Here is a 14105-nt window from a genome sequence, read left to right as displayed (position 1 = left end):
TGGGGCCACCCTATTCATATTTTTTATTATTATTATTATTATTATTATTATCTTATTTTACCCCACTCATCTGCCTGGGTTGCCCCAGCCACTATGGGTGGATTCCAACATATATTAAAACATTAAAAAAACCCACCCACTATACAGGGCTTCCTTTGGATGGCTTGGGGGTCAGATAACACCATACCTCCCATATTTATCTGATGAAAGTAGGGATGTCCTAAGGAAAAGTGGGACATTCTAGGATCAAATCAGAAACTGGGTTGGCTTCTATAAATCCAGGACTGTCCCTGGAAAATAGGGGCACTTGGAGGGCCTGAGGGGGTGATAGAAGGGGGCTTTTTTGGCAAAAGAATGGAGTAGGTGATGTCAGTATATGGAAACATCACCGCTGCAGACAGCCAGATTGTTGACATCACATGATGTGCCTATCTGTGGGAAAGAAGAATTTCCCAGGACGTTCACAGGCTGGATAAGTCCTTGTGAAGATTGTAACTTGAAACCTTCCGACTGCGCATGTTCAGGAAGTTTGTCAGACTTGCTAGAAGAACTGAACTGAAAGGACGTGTTTTTCTCTAGTGCTGTAATGTCAGAAATAAACATCATGTAAATAGATTTCTGACTTATTTTCTTTCCCCTGCGGAAGCAGGAGAGAGGGGTTGTGCATTTTACCCACGATTGGGAAAATGTCGCCTATCAAAATCTTCCTGGTCTGTCTGGATATCAGCCAGAGGAGGTTACCAGTAAGCAAGCTCCGAGGACAGTGAGAGGGGCCAGCCTCTATGGAGGGGGCTTGCAAACCAACAGGTGTTGGCACTAGAGAAGAGGGAAAGAGGAAAGGTAGAATGTGACAAGAAGAATCTGGAAAGGGGAAATGGGGAGGGGAGAAAGTTAAGGTGGAAGGAGACTAGAAGGATGTGGAGACGAAAAGGGGGTGGGGGAGAATGAAGTTCCCTTAAAATATGTCAGGATGGAGGAGGCCGACAACTGCCTCAGTGCATTTGCAGAGGAGCTAGAGAAAAACGGGTGGTGGGGAGGAATAGAAATGCAGCAGAGGCAGCTTAAACAAACACAGGCTGTTGACTTCAGACTAAACACTGATTCTTTAAACTCTAATCCTTTTATGGGGGGTGCTGTTTGTGCTGCTGGTAAACTGGCTTCAATGGCTTCTCCTCCTCCATCTGCTGCCCCATGGTGGTCGTCAATGGTGCTGGTGGCAGCTGGCCGAGGCCTCTTCTGGCAGCACCTGATGCTGCCTCTTCTGGCTTGCCACCTGAGGCGACTGCCTATCCTCGCTTCAGGCATGGGCCGGCCCTGGGCTTGTGGCGCCTTAAAGACAACTAGGTTGTCCTTAACGGTGCCTAAAGACTCCTGGTTGTTTTTGCTTCTTCTGCTTTTATTCCTTTGCGGCCTTGAACTAATGCCAGTCAGCTATCAGAAAAATCTGATTGAAGAAACTGTAGACCAGACTTTGGCATAAGCTTGTTTTACATAAGGGCATAAGAAGAGCCCTGCTGGGTCAGGTCAAAGGCCCATTTAGTCCAGCCTTCTGTTCCCATGGTAACAAACCGGGTGCTTATAGATACAGTGGTACCTCTGGTTACAAACATCTTGGGGTACAAACACTTCGGGTTACAGACTCCGCTAACCTGGAAGTAGTACCATGGGTTAAGAAGTTCGTAATGAGAGGAACCACTGTACAGAAATTCTGATCCGGGGTGGCTAGCTTTTGGACCTCCAGATGTTGTGGAACTCTACCTCTTATCAACCTCAGCCAGGGTTGATGGGAGTTGTAGTTCAGCAAAATATGGAGGGCCACATGTCCCCCACCCTTGCTATAGTATATTGGTACCGCACTAATAAATTGTCTCCTGCCCCTCTAGTGATAAATTCACTAACAGCTACTTAATCTTGCCAGTTGAAACTGACCTTCAGTAATGGGGAGATTTCCAGTGAAAAAGTATTCCTTCTTCCCACAGTAAAAATTCCAAAACATCTAGTCAGAATTTCTGGCACTTTTGTATGTTATTTTTTTTACTGGGATTATCCACAATCGCTCATAGCTAGCTAGTGCTTTGTATCAGAAGGATTGGAGTCTGTTTTAGCAGCTCTGCTGTCCATGCAGGGATTTCAGAGCACACTGCTGTGTTTTGTAGCTGGAAATCCATAACTTCAAATAAGAAGAGCAACATTCGCACATTGATAAAAGCTTCTCCAGGGTAGGGTATTACAGAAGCCTTCTGAAGCATGGAGAGAAAGCTTCCTTTCCTAGTACTACATTATAAGAGCTGTCTAGTACAATCATCATCACGGAACATGATCAAACTCTGGGTATGATTTGTGGGCAGTTGGATTACATAATTCATTAAACTTTGTTTCTGAATGACCAGGTGAAAAAGGCACGGTTAAAGCAGCTGCACATCGACCATCAGTAGGCAACAAAAGAGGGGCGTTTTTTGTTACCAGCTATACATGCTGAATTAAAGCTGTGGGCTCGAATGCCATTTTTAATACCCTCCATGCCACCTTAAAAGCTTACAAGTCTTCTTGTGAAGTTGTCAACCATCACCAGAGAAAAATCCACATAATAGCAGTGTACTTTGTAAATTCATCTAGGATCAACTGAAGTTTCCTACACTGTTAGGAGAGAGGTTGACATGCCTTTCTGTATTTCCTAAAATGTTATACCAGGACTCTAATAGAAGTTGGCTTCAGATGTTGTAATCAAGAAGATGGACAGGTGAATCCATCTTTTCACTTTCGATATCTTTGGTATAACAAAGCAGTTTGGGGTATTCCCCCATGGTTATTTGCACATGACTATGGAAGGGAAGCGGGTGGCACTGTACGTTAAACCACAGAGCCTAGGACTTGCTGATCAGGTCAGCGGTTTGAATCCCCGCGACGGGGTGAGCTCCCGTTGCTCGGTCCCAGCTCCTGCCCACCTAGCAGTTCGAAAGCACATCAAAGTGCAAGTAGATAAATAGGTACCGCTCCAGCGGGAAGGTAAATGGCGTTTCCGTGCGCTGCTCTGGTTCGCCAGAAGCGGCTTAGTCATGCTTGCCACATGATCCAGAAGCTGTACACCGGCTCCCTCAGCCAATAAAGCGAGATGAGCGCTGCAACCCTAGAGTCGGTCACGACTGGACCCAATGACCAGGGGTCCCTTTACCTTTTTATTGATACATATGCACATCTGCTTTTGCCACTAGATGGTAGCCACTCAGGTCACCCATTGTGAATTACTGGTAAGTGGGTGGCATATTTTGTCAAAACTCAAAAGGATTGGATTCGGAGTTCTGCCTATCGATGGAGGTGAACAGAAGATGACTTCTGGCATAGAAGAAGGCACCAAGTCAAGAATAGGAGAAGGAAACAGGGTAGAAGAGCAGATGAGCTTCAACAGGAAGGAAAAATATGGGTGATAAAGGTCAAGAATAGAAAATAAAGCATTATGGTATAAAACATAAGGAGCTTGAATGTGAACTGGAAAATGTCAGGAAGCCAGAATTCTGAATTAAGGGAAGTAATAGGGTGAAGTGCAAGGATAAAAGAATATTTTGAAATTTTGAACTGGCCAGACAAGAAGTGGAAAATGCTTAACTGGTTTGTGGGCTGGATTTCAAAACTGCATTTCTGGGACCATTGTTCCAGAGAAGTCATCAAATGACATCAGTCTGCATCTGGATTGAATTGTTTCATGATGGAGTTTGCATTTCCCCCATTCTTTTCTGAATAATTAAATGAATTTCTCTTTGAATGCAATGGGGCTTTTCAAGACGTGGCAGCTAAAAAAGCCAATGCAATTCTGGGCTGCATCAATAGGAGTATAGTATCTAGATCAAGGGAAGTAATAGTGCCACTGTATTCTGCTCTGGTCAGACCTCACCTGGAGTACTGTGTCCAGTTCTGGGCACCACAGTTCAAGAAGGACACTGACAAACTGGAACGTGTCCAGAGGAGGACAACCAAAATGGTCAAAGGCCTGGAAACGATGTCTTATGAGGAACGGCTAAGGGAGCTGGGCATGTTTAGCCTGGAGAAGAGGAGGTTAAGGGGTGATATGATAGCCATGTTCAAATATATAAAAGGATGTCACATAGAGGAGGGAGAAAGATTGTTTTCTGCTGCTCCAGAGAAGCGGACACGGAGCAATGGATCCAAACTACAAGAAAGAAGATTCCACCTAAACATTAGGAAGAACTTCCTGACAGTAAGAGCTGTTCGACAGTGGAATTTGCTGCCAAGGAGTGTGGTGGAGTCTCCTTCTTTGAAGGTCTTTAAGCAGAGGCTTGACAACCATATGTCAGGAGTGCTCTGATGGTGTTTCCTGCTTGGCCCTTGTGGTCTCTTCCAACTCTATGATTCTATGATTCTAAGAGTAAACTATTTCTATCTTAATCCTATCAATGGTTTACGCAAGCCCGACAACTTTGATGAACGAACACTTTGTTTTAACTAAACAAATTACAAATGTTCAGGTTTTAGATGGGAATATCATATAAATTTGCTAATGAATATTTGGCCGCTGAAGCAACCAAGGCATTATTCAGAAGCATAGCAGAACACAGGCATTTGGAAGACGTTTAGGTTTTAAGAGGACAGTGTTCATTGCTGTGTTTTAGAAGGCAGAATAAATTTAAAGTGCTGCTGCTTATTGATTTATACTCTTTATACTGGACATGGCTTTTTATTAAAGAAAGCAGATATTCAATAGTGTTAACTAGTAATGGGAATTGACTTTTCACTAATTGCACAGAGGCTGGCATTAATACACTTTAATAGAACCTGGGGCTTGTCTACTCCTGATCAATCCTGAAGGGTTTTTTTGTGGGGGGGGGAGGGGTAGCTGTGGTCAAAGATTCCAGCAATGAGATTGTGAGAGATATTTTTCACTTCTTAAAAAAAAATAATCCATTTAATAGGACAAGGGCCATTACTTGATGGAATAAGCTAATTAATGCAGAAGCTTCATTTCATGCCTTGACTCTTGATGGATCATTATTTCCATATGGTACACCATGCTGGCCTTTATCTTTTTGCATGAGAAAATGTTGGCTGTATGCCTGTGCACATACCTACAGTGTAATCAATGGGACTTCCATATGCCTTACTGTGTGTAAGAGTGCATTCTAGGGCCATGATCCAGTAAGTCAGCCCCGTATTCTGCAGTGAGGCTTCCCTGTTGCTTGTACAGCTCTGTCTGCTTTTGCTGGCAACCGTAACTTCATCTGCGCATGAAGCTATGGACTGCAGTCCGCATGGTTTAATCTGATTTCTCAAAATAAAGTGGTCAGGGCTACAGGCAAGCTAGTATCTGTCTTGTAGACGATGGTATGTTTTGTTTCATGCTGCTATGTGTAGAGTCACTGTACATGTTACTAATCCCAGCTGAGTGACATGCTGTTTTTACATGATACTTAAAAATCTCTTAGAAGGCTGATTAATATAACTATTTTCCTGAACATGAGCTTGAGCTAATTTTTTACAGAGGATTTGTACATGCTGAGCTCATCTTCCAAATGGCTGAATGTGTGTTCATATCAACATGTCCCAAGAAATCCTTCAGTGTCTTGAACCAGAATATGCAAAGTCAGAGCAGCTCCAATGAGGAGGAGGAAATATATATTTTAGAAAAGCACTACTCTAGGCCTGATGTAGTCCTATATAGCACTAAAGGTAAAGGTAAAAGGACCCCTGACCATTAGGTCCAGTTGTGACCGACTCTGGGGTTGCGGCGCTCATCTCGCTTTACTGGCCGAGGGAGCCGGCGTACAGCTTCCGGGTCATGTGGCCAGCATGACTAAGCCACTTCTGGCGAACCAGAGCAGAGTACAGAAACGCCGTTTACCTTTCCGCCGGAGCTGTACCTATTTATCTACTTGTACTTTGATGTGCATTCGAACTGCTAGGTTGGCAGGAGCTGGGACTAAGCAACGGGAGCTCACCCCATCACGGGGATTCGAACTGCCAACCTTCTGATTGGCAAGTCCTAGGCTCTGTGGTTTAACCCACAGCGCCACCCGCGTCCCCCTATATAGCACTACTCTAGTCCTGATTAGCAGCTGTCCCTAAGATGGGTGGGAAAAGCCTTGCTGCAGGGGTAAAGTCATGCGGCAAGACATTTTCAATTTGTGTGTGTGTTCAGGTTGTTTATAAGAGGTGTACACCTTTTAGCACTGTAGCTTGGAATTAAACTTTTTTTAGATTGGTGAAGGCAAGCTTGTGCTGGATCCTCCTGGCAGATCTGTGCTATATAGCAGCGCAGATCTGTCAATAGCTACCATAGCACTGATGGGTTAAGGTACAGAAGAATATACCTGGAACAACCCCCAACACACCCCCAGGTATCATTAGTGGTGGAAGAAAGCTCTTGGGGTGTTGCTGAACAATGCTGAGCTTGATGGGTGTGAGGCTGAACAAATTCCTGGAATAAACCTGCGTAAGTCAATTTCCCCAACAAAAAAACCAGCATTGTGATCGCATTGTGATCTTCTAGGGTCAGTGCTGTTGCAAGACAGATCTGGGGGAAGGGGAGCATTTGAGTGAAAAAGACAAGTTGGAAGGGAGGGGGAATGGCTAGGATTGGCACTTGAAAATGAAAACATGGTGACACTACTGCTTTTAAAATGTAGCTACTAGGTTTTTTAGAAGTGATAAAGGAATGATGGCCATGTTCTGAGTCTTGCAATATAGATACACTGTTGACAGCAATGGTGTCTGAATAGATAGTTTAGACCAGGCATGTCTAAAGTCTGCTTCAGGGGCCTAATGTGGCCCCACCGATTGATTCAATGTGGCCCCCGTGGCAGTATATGTCCTGGAGTAAAATCCTTTGGTGCAAAATGGTAAAAAAAAAGCAAATTCAACAAATTCAATCCTAAAAAAGCTCAACTTTGGTCAGCCCTCACGCATGTTCACTTCATCAATTCTGGCCCTCTTTGAAAAAAGTTTGGGCACCCTCATTTAGACAGTTGAGCACGAGACTCTTATTTTCAGGGTCATGGGCCGAAGCCCCGCGTTGGGCAAAAGATGCCTGCATTACAAGGGTTGGACTAGATGACCCCCGTAGTCCCTTCCAACTCTACTATTCTATGATTTTATTAAATAACTGCATGACACGAATACTTTGCTTTGGTCTTTCTCATCTCCAGTGTATTCAGCCATATGGTTAATCCTGCCGTCATTCTATGAAACATGTGGTAGTAGTAGGATGGAGTGTTGCAGAAGCTTCAGTAGTTTTTTTGCGGGGGGGGGGGTTGTTTCTGATTCCCCATCCCTATCAGTATTTTCTTGCCGATACCTCATTTCATCAAATGAAAGATCAAGTGCAGCTTATTATTCAGAAGATAACCTGTCAGTGGCTTAGTATGGTTCCTATTTCAAGGCTTGTTATGTGACTAGCAATAAAATGTGACTAATATACTGTTAATTAATATCATGTCCTCCAGCTAATTTATCACATTATTAATCAGAGTGATAAAGCTGAAGAGAAGTAAGCTTACCTACAGTCAATTCAAAAATAAAACTTGTGCGGCAGGAGGGGGGAGGGCGCCCCAACCAGAACTAAACATCTGAACCCTTCTGAATGGGTGCATTGTATTTGCTAACCCTTTAACTTGTCCCACTGGAATATGTTATACAGAACGACAGAATTTAAAGTGAAAGGGCAACCAATTCTGATCATAACCTTGGCTTTGCACTTCAAGTAATTATCCTTTAATTGCATTACACTATTTGAAATAGAGCCATAATTGGAAAAAAACAATTTGACATTCCCCGATGCTTTCTCTGACATGCGCTATTTGCTTTTTATTCAAATGTAAATTTTCTCTATAATACTGTCAAAGTAAAAGGAGGGGAGAAAGAAAGCAAAATTGAAATGTCAGTAACAATTTCTGACATACACAGAGCATCGGCAGCGAGTGCAGAGTAGCAGGCGAGATTTGCAGTTCAGCATTTTTTAAAAAAATCAAAAATGTAAAATGAGCATAAGCAGAAAGGGAAAGAGGTGGGGAAGCCAGAAGCTCCCTTTCTTAGGGATACGTGTCAGTTTTGTACCATGCTATCAAAATATCAAACAAGCTATGAGCTGTAATTGTGTGATGAATGAGCCCTAGTGATGGAATGAAAAACCAAGACGGGTTTTCAGCTATCATAGGATTCCAGTCAAATGCTTTCCTGTTGAGAAATCCCTATGATTTGTTGAAAAAACAGGCCTAGTGCACTTGTGATTGACTGTCAGCAAATATGGTACATTCATATACAGTGGTACCTCAGGTTACATACGCTTCAGGTTACATATGCTTCAGGTTACAAACTCCGCTAACCCAGAAATAGTGCTTCAGGTTAAGAACTTTGCTTCAGGATGAGAACAGAAATCGTGCTCGGGTGGCGGCGCAGCAGCAGCAGGCCTCATTAGCTAAGGTGGTGCTTCAGGTTAAGAACAGTTTCAGGTTAAGAACGAACCTCCGGAATGAATTAAGTACTTAACCCGAGGTACCACTGTGTGTGTGTATATATATATATACACACACACGGGAAATGGGAAGAGCAGGGACCTAACTTCAGCCTTGGGTGAGCCAAACCCTGCCCATGCTACCCATCTCTCTGCTTTTGGTGGCCCCAGAGTCACATGCGACGTCCTGTTTGTTCCATGATGTAGAGCTTACATATGGGCAAACCAGTACGAATTTTTCTCAAGTGGACTTCTGGGACAATTTATGGTCTCCTGTGTAAACATGACTGAGCCCCCATACTCTCAAAAACCGGGATTGACTGGAGACAGTCAAATGATCTCTTTTTAAATACAGCTACTTTTTTTATTATATAAAAAAGTTAACCCCCTCACACTATAGTTGACCTCACACCACCCTCGAAAGCACCTTGCCCAAGTAAAGGATACTCTTGGCCTTCTTCCTCATGGCATCTTATGTCAGACCAAAATGGTATTATTTCAACAGTTTGACTGAGAAATTGGCTGCAGAAGAATGTGCTGCTGATTATCTGCCTTGTTGTTTGGTTTGCTCGCATTGTATGACTTTCAGAACATTTTATTGTTGATAGCCTGTTCTTCTTTGGAGTCGGAAGAGGAGAGTATGAAGATGTTAATAAATACTTCTGCGTTTTACAACCCCTCAGTTACACACTGGGGCTGGATCTAGACACAGCAAAGAAGTGTTTCAGTTTAAAGCGTTGTAAATTTAAACAGGGAAAACAGGTAGAGAAAAACGGGAGTCCACGTCGCCATCTGGTTGCACAATGTTATATCGCACATACAACGCATAGAAATTGCTTTTTCTTTACCAGTCTAGCTGAGTCCTCTATTTCCTCTCGCCATACAGTGAAAATAGCTATATTAAGTCGTACATTTACAGTGTTGTGGTCAGAGTCCCAAACTCCCTCTCTTTAATAATTTAATTTTCACGGTTTTAAAATATCTCCCACCATGGAATTAGATGAAAAAAGCCTGACCTCAGAGACAACTGTGTTCACAGGCTCGAGTTGTCCATTTGCTTTCCCATATCAGATGTCAAGAGTTTTCAGCTGCAGATTAGTTGGTATCTAGTTTCTTTACAGTTATTGTAGTGGAAGCCCACAGAGATTAGGAAGAACAAGTTCCCATCTTCTTTGGGGAGTTTTGTTCTTCTGTTTCATCAGTCAAACTGAATTTCTTCTAGAGGGGTAGCAAAAGGGTCAGCCAAATATTTCTGTTTAAAAAATAGTAATTCCAGCACACTATGTGGAAATACGTTCCGTTGAGATCTATGGGATTGACTGCCATGTGTTGGCTTCAATCCAGCATACAATTTATATATGCTTGACTCCTGTTGACTCCAGGGGGTAACTGTAAGGGACTAAAGTCCGAGTGACTGATGCCGTGTCCACCTTCTAGCTTTGTGATAGATTGGTTTCTATTTCTTACGTGCAAATAGTAGTAGCATTCAGCACCACTGTATCGAACAGGAGCAGCCAAATGCTGGCCACAATTGTTTTCTTCTTCAATTTATGAATTCTCTGCTCACCTGGCATGCCCCCCCCCCAATGAACAGAAGTGTCCTTCTTCATACACAAACACCCATGGTGGTTTGGGCTGCTATATTAAGCAAGTCAAATGTCCTATTCTCCATGACGAGGGAGCTGAGCTTTACACCTGGAGGTAAAAAAATGGCTGGCTGGATAGCTGTGATCAATGTGCATTCGTCCTCATTGGGAGGCAAGTTGAAAGCAAGCCAAAGGTTTAAAGAGTTAAGTTTCATTCAACAAGCTTAGAAGTGGCACTTGGTGCCACTGGCAGCCATTGTGATACATCCATTTAAAACATAGTGATTACAACTGGTTCGTATTCTGATTAAACTGGCTTGTGAATTTAGGCTGTCTGAAATGCGGAAGAAAATAACCACAGAACTAAAGAGCTGAAATCAAAATAGGCAGCTAGTTTACTTTTGTTTCCCTAGTACAGAGCCATTAAATTAATTTAAACAAAGAATGAGAGGGCATCCGAAATCAATTTCATTCAAAGAAAGGTAAGAGAATAGGCTGAATTACTTGTGCTCACAGCATACGCTTTGCTATAAAGCCCTGGTCTGAAAACACTTCAGATGTGGTGTAAAACCTGACTCTTTGGTCAGTCATTTAGGGGTCTGTTTGCGAGTACAGAAAGGGACATTTAATTCTACTGTATCTTTTTAATATAATTGAAATTAACATCCCTACCATATCCCATTTGTAAAAATGAGTACTACTGAATGAAAGAGTTCTACTTTAACTACATTCTTTTTGTACAAAAAAAACCCCTGCGAAACCATTGTGGAAAGAAATTACATTGTATGTATATATAGCACAAAATGACAAAGTGCTGTACACAGTCTTTCCTGACATCCTATGTTCGGTTCTAATTAAGAAACGATGTCCAGCTTTTAGAGACATCATTCGCTGGAGAGCTTTTAATGTTGCTCTGCTGCACACCTGCCATCTCTCAGGGCAACAGCCTTTCCCCCATGGAAAGACTGAGTGGAGATCTCTCTCCTCCCTGTTTCAGCTGGCCTAGGAATGGGTAGGAACCAGCAGCACCAACAAATAAATAATATCTGAGGGACAGCGCAGAAGGAGTAGTGTGTATTTCTGGGGTGGGAGAGAAGCTCTTTTAGATATCTGAAATCGTTTTCCTGTCATAAGCACATTTTCCTTTAAATTTAGCCCTTTTGATTTTGAGGGGATTAACTTTCAAACAAGCATGCTTACCCCCACATTATTTAAACTTCCAGTTGATGATGTATTTAATTTATTTAACACAATTTGTATATTGTTTCTCAATAAAAAAAAAAGCTTCTAAGCAGTTTACCAAGAACAATCTATTAATTAAAGTACAAATATAAAAAAGTTAATCTATTTTTTAAAAAACAGAAATAAAACCAGCAATCTTAAAACCAATATACATAATAAAATGGCATGTTCAGTTTACACAGGTATTGGCTTGCATAGGTTTGCTGAAACAAAAATGGCTCCTGCATTTATAATTTGTATGTGGTGCATCTTTTTCCTTCACGTAACCGAAGGAGGCCACAATGAGAAGTTTCTCCTTTGCCTTCTGAGTAATGGCCTCATGTGCCCAAAACAGAGAGTGTGAGAGAAATTTCAGTGGGATTTTTGCAGAATAAAATTAAATGTAAATATAATTTCACACAACCTTCTGCTCTGCTTAGTAAATTCAAAACTTGGGGTATGTGTGTGTGTGTTGGGGGGTGGGAATCCACCTGATTGGGTTTTTAAAATCCATGATAGTATATTTTAAAACATTTTTGTCAGGAAGAATTGTCAAATGATATCAAAACCGCTAATAAAGTTTCAAAGAAATTCAGTAGCATTAAGCAAATGAACTGATAATTGTAATTAACACTTTTAGAAGAAAGGGAGCAGTGGGTGTGGATTTTATTTCAGTAAGGGCACCAGAAGCGAGACCCATCATTTAGGAGCAGTTGAAGTGGATGATGAACTAATATGTTGTTTATTCTAAGGAATATTTATATTTTGTGCGTCACATTTAAACAAAATATAGAGATAAACTACTTGTTATGAACCTATTCTATAAAGGGAAGCTAAAAACGAATGACAGAATGAATGAACCTCACAGGCCGCAACCTAGTTAACATTAGCCATGCCTAAGTCTGGATGAAATCAGTCACCATTAACTCATTGACTGTCTCATTACTTTCAAAGGGGATTAAGCATGACTTCTTTTATCCGGATCAGGGCCTTAGCTTTTGGAGCAGGCATCCCCAAACTCGGCCCTCCAGCTGTTTTGGGATTATAATTCCCATCATCCCTGACCACTGGTCCTGTTAGCTAGGGGTGATGTAGTCCCAAAACAGCTGGAGGGCTGAGTTTGGGGATGCCTGTTTTGAAGGAAGAAAAAGCAGTTCAGTTTGGTGTGAAATACTATAAAACTTGAATTACACTGAAAGTTAATGTCAGAGGCACAAGTGAGAAGAGTGCTGTTGCACTCAGGCCCATAGACTCCCATAGACATCTGGCTGCCCATTGTGAGACACAGGGTCCTGGATTAGATGAGCCTTAGTTTGGACTGTTCTAGCAGGCCTCTTCTTATGTTCATAAAAACTTTTGCACCTTCCTTCTCAGCTTACTTAGACATTCATTCAGTTTGGTTATTATTGAAAGTGCCATTTGCTTTATGGAATACCTTAAAGGGACATCAAAGGACTAGAAGGGGGTTAACAAACAATTTATTTCATTTATGAACCATTTCCCACAAAACATGCCAGTGATCTTTTTTTAAAAAATCCCAAACAATACAAACCTCAACAATAAAAGCATCTATCCAAACATTTTCAGAGCCAATGCAGATGCAGACTAGAATAAGAACCAGGCAGAGGGCCTTCTTGGTGGTGGCTCCTGCCCTCCCATCAGATGTTAAGGAAATAAAAAACTATCTGACTCTTAGAAGACATCTGAAAGCAGCCCTGTTTAGGAAAATTTTTAATGCTTGCTCTTTTATCGTGTTTTTAATATTCTGTTGGGAGCCACGCAGAGTGGCTGGGGTATAAATTATTTATTCTTCTTTTTCTTTTTCTTCTTCTTCTTCCTCCCTTAAAAGGCTTGTTGGAAAAGGAAGGCATGGTATTTGCAGGAGTCCCTCTGCTGTATAGCACAGCGATGTTGGGTATATAAGGTGTGAGATAAAATTTTAGGTAACTAGGATCCATGTCAGCACCTTGAACCCGGCACCTAAGCTTGGCCCTTAAGCCAATTGGTGCTCAGTACAGTTCTGTCAACAACAGTGTAACATGATGGCGATATTCCGCCCCAGGGAGGAGTCAAGTCACCTTATTTTGCACAAGCCGTAGCTTCTCGGCCAGCCTCAGGGGTAGGCCCACATAGAGCGCCTTGCAGGGGAGGTTGCCAGTTTATCATTTCTTATTGTTTATTGTGTGGATTGTAAGCTTTTGCACACTATAGCAACAGTGTAACATGAACTGCAAAAGGAGAACCGGCTGAGCTCATTAGTTATTAGACATATGGTCATATCTTTATTAGGAGCAATCAAAATGTCATAAAGTCATGCGTGCTTCATCACATGGGAAGTTTAGCAAATGGAAAAGGGTGAAAAAGCTGCAGGTTGGTGGTCCATGACCTGCAGTTTGTAACTATGTTAAAATGGAGAGGATTAATGCGGATGTAATTGGCTGAGCTTCACTTAGGTGCAAGAGACACTCAAGGCTGTAAAGAAAAAGAAGGAAAACAATGCTGTTCTCCCATTTATTTAAAATATTTTTTAAAAACACCTAGGAGTTGCTCCTGGATCATTACTAAACAGAGCTATGAAGTTCTGGAAAATGTAGTGGAATGATAAAGAACGTACAAAGCACACGGAGCAACAGAAAGAAGCAGATATAAATGATTTACTTATTTTATGATTAGAATATTGACTTTATCCTTAACATTTATTTAAAATGTTCCTGACCTTATAGCTTTGGTTGTATGAATTTAATCTCATTTCCTGATTTATTGCTCAGTTGGACATTGTGAACTCCTAGTGTGAATCTCTGTAATCATCAGAAGTCCAAGTGGGCATTTTTTTAAAAAAG

The sequence above is a fragment of the Podarcis pityusensis genome, assembly GCF_964106645.2.
Source record: "Podarcis pityusensis genome assembly, chromosome: 1".
In the NCBI taxonomy this organism is placed as follows: Eukaryota; Metazoa; Chordata; class Lepidosauria; order Squamata; family Lacertidae; genus Podarcis; species Podarcis pityusensis.
Note: the sequence above shows the minus strand (reverse complement) of the source record.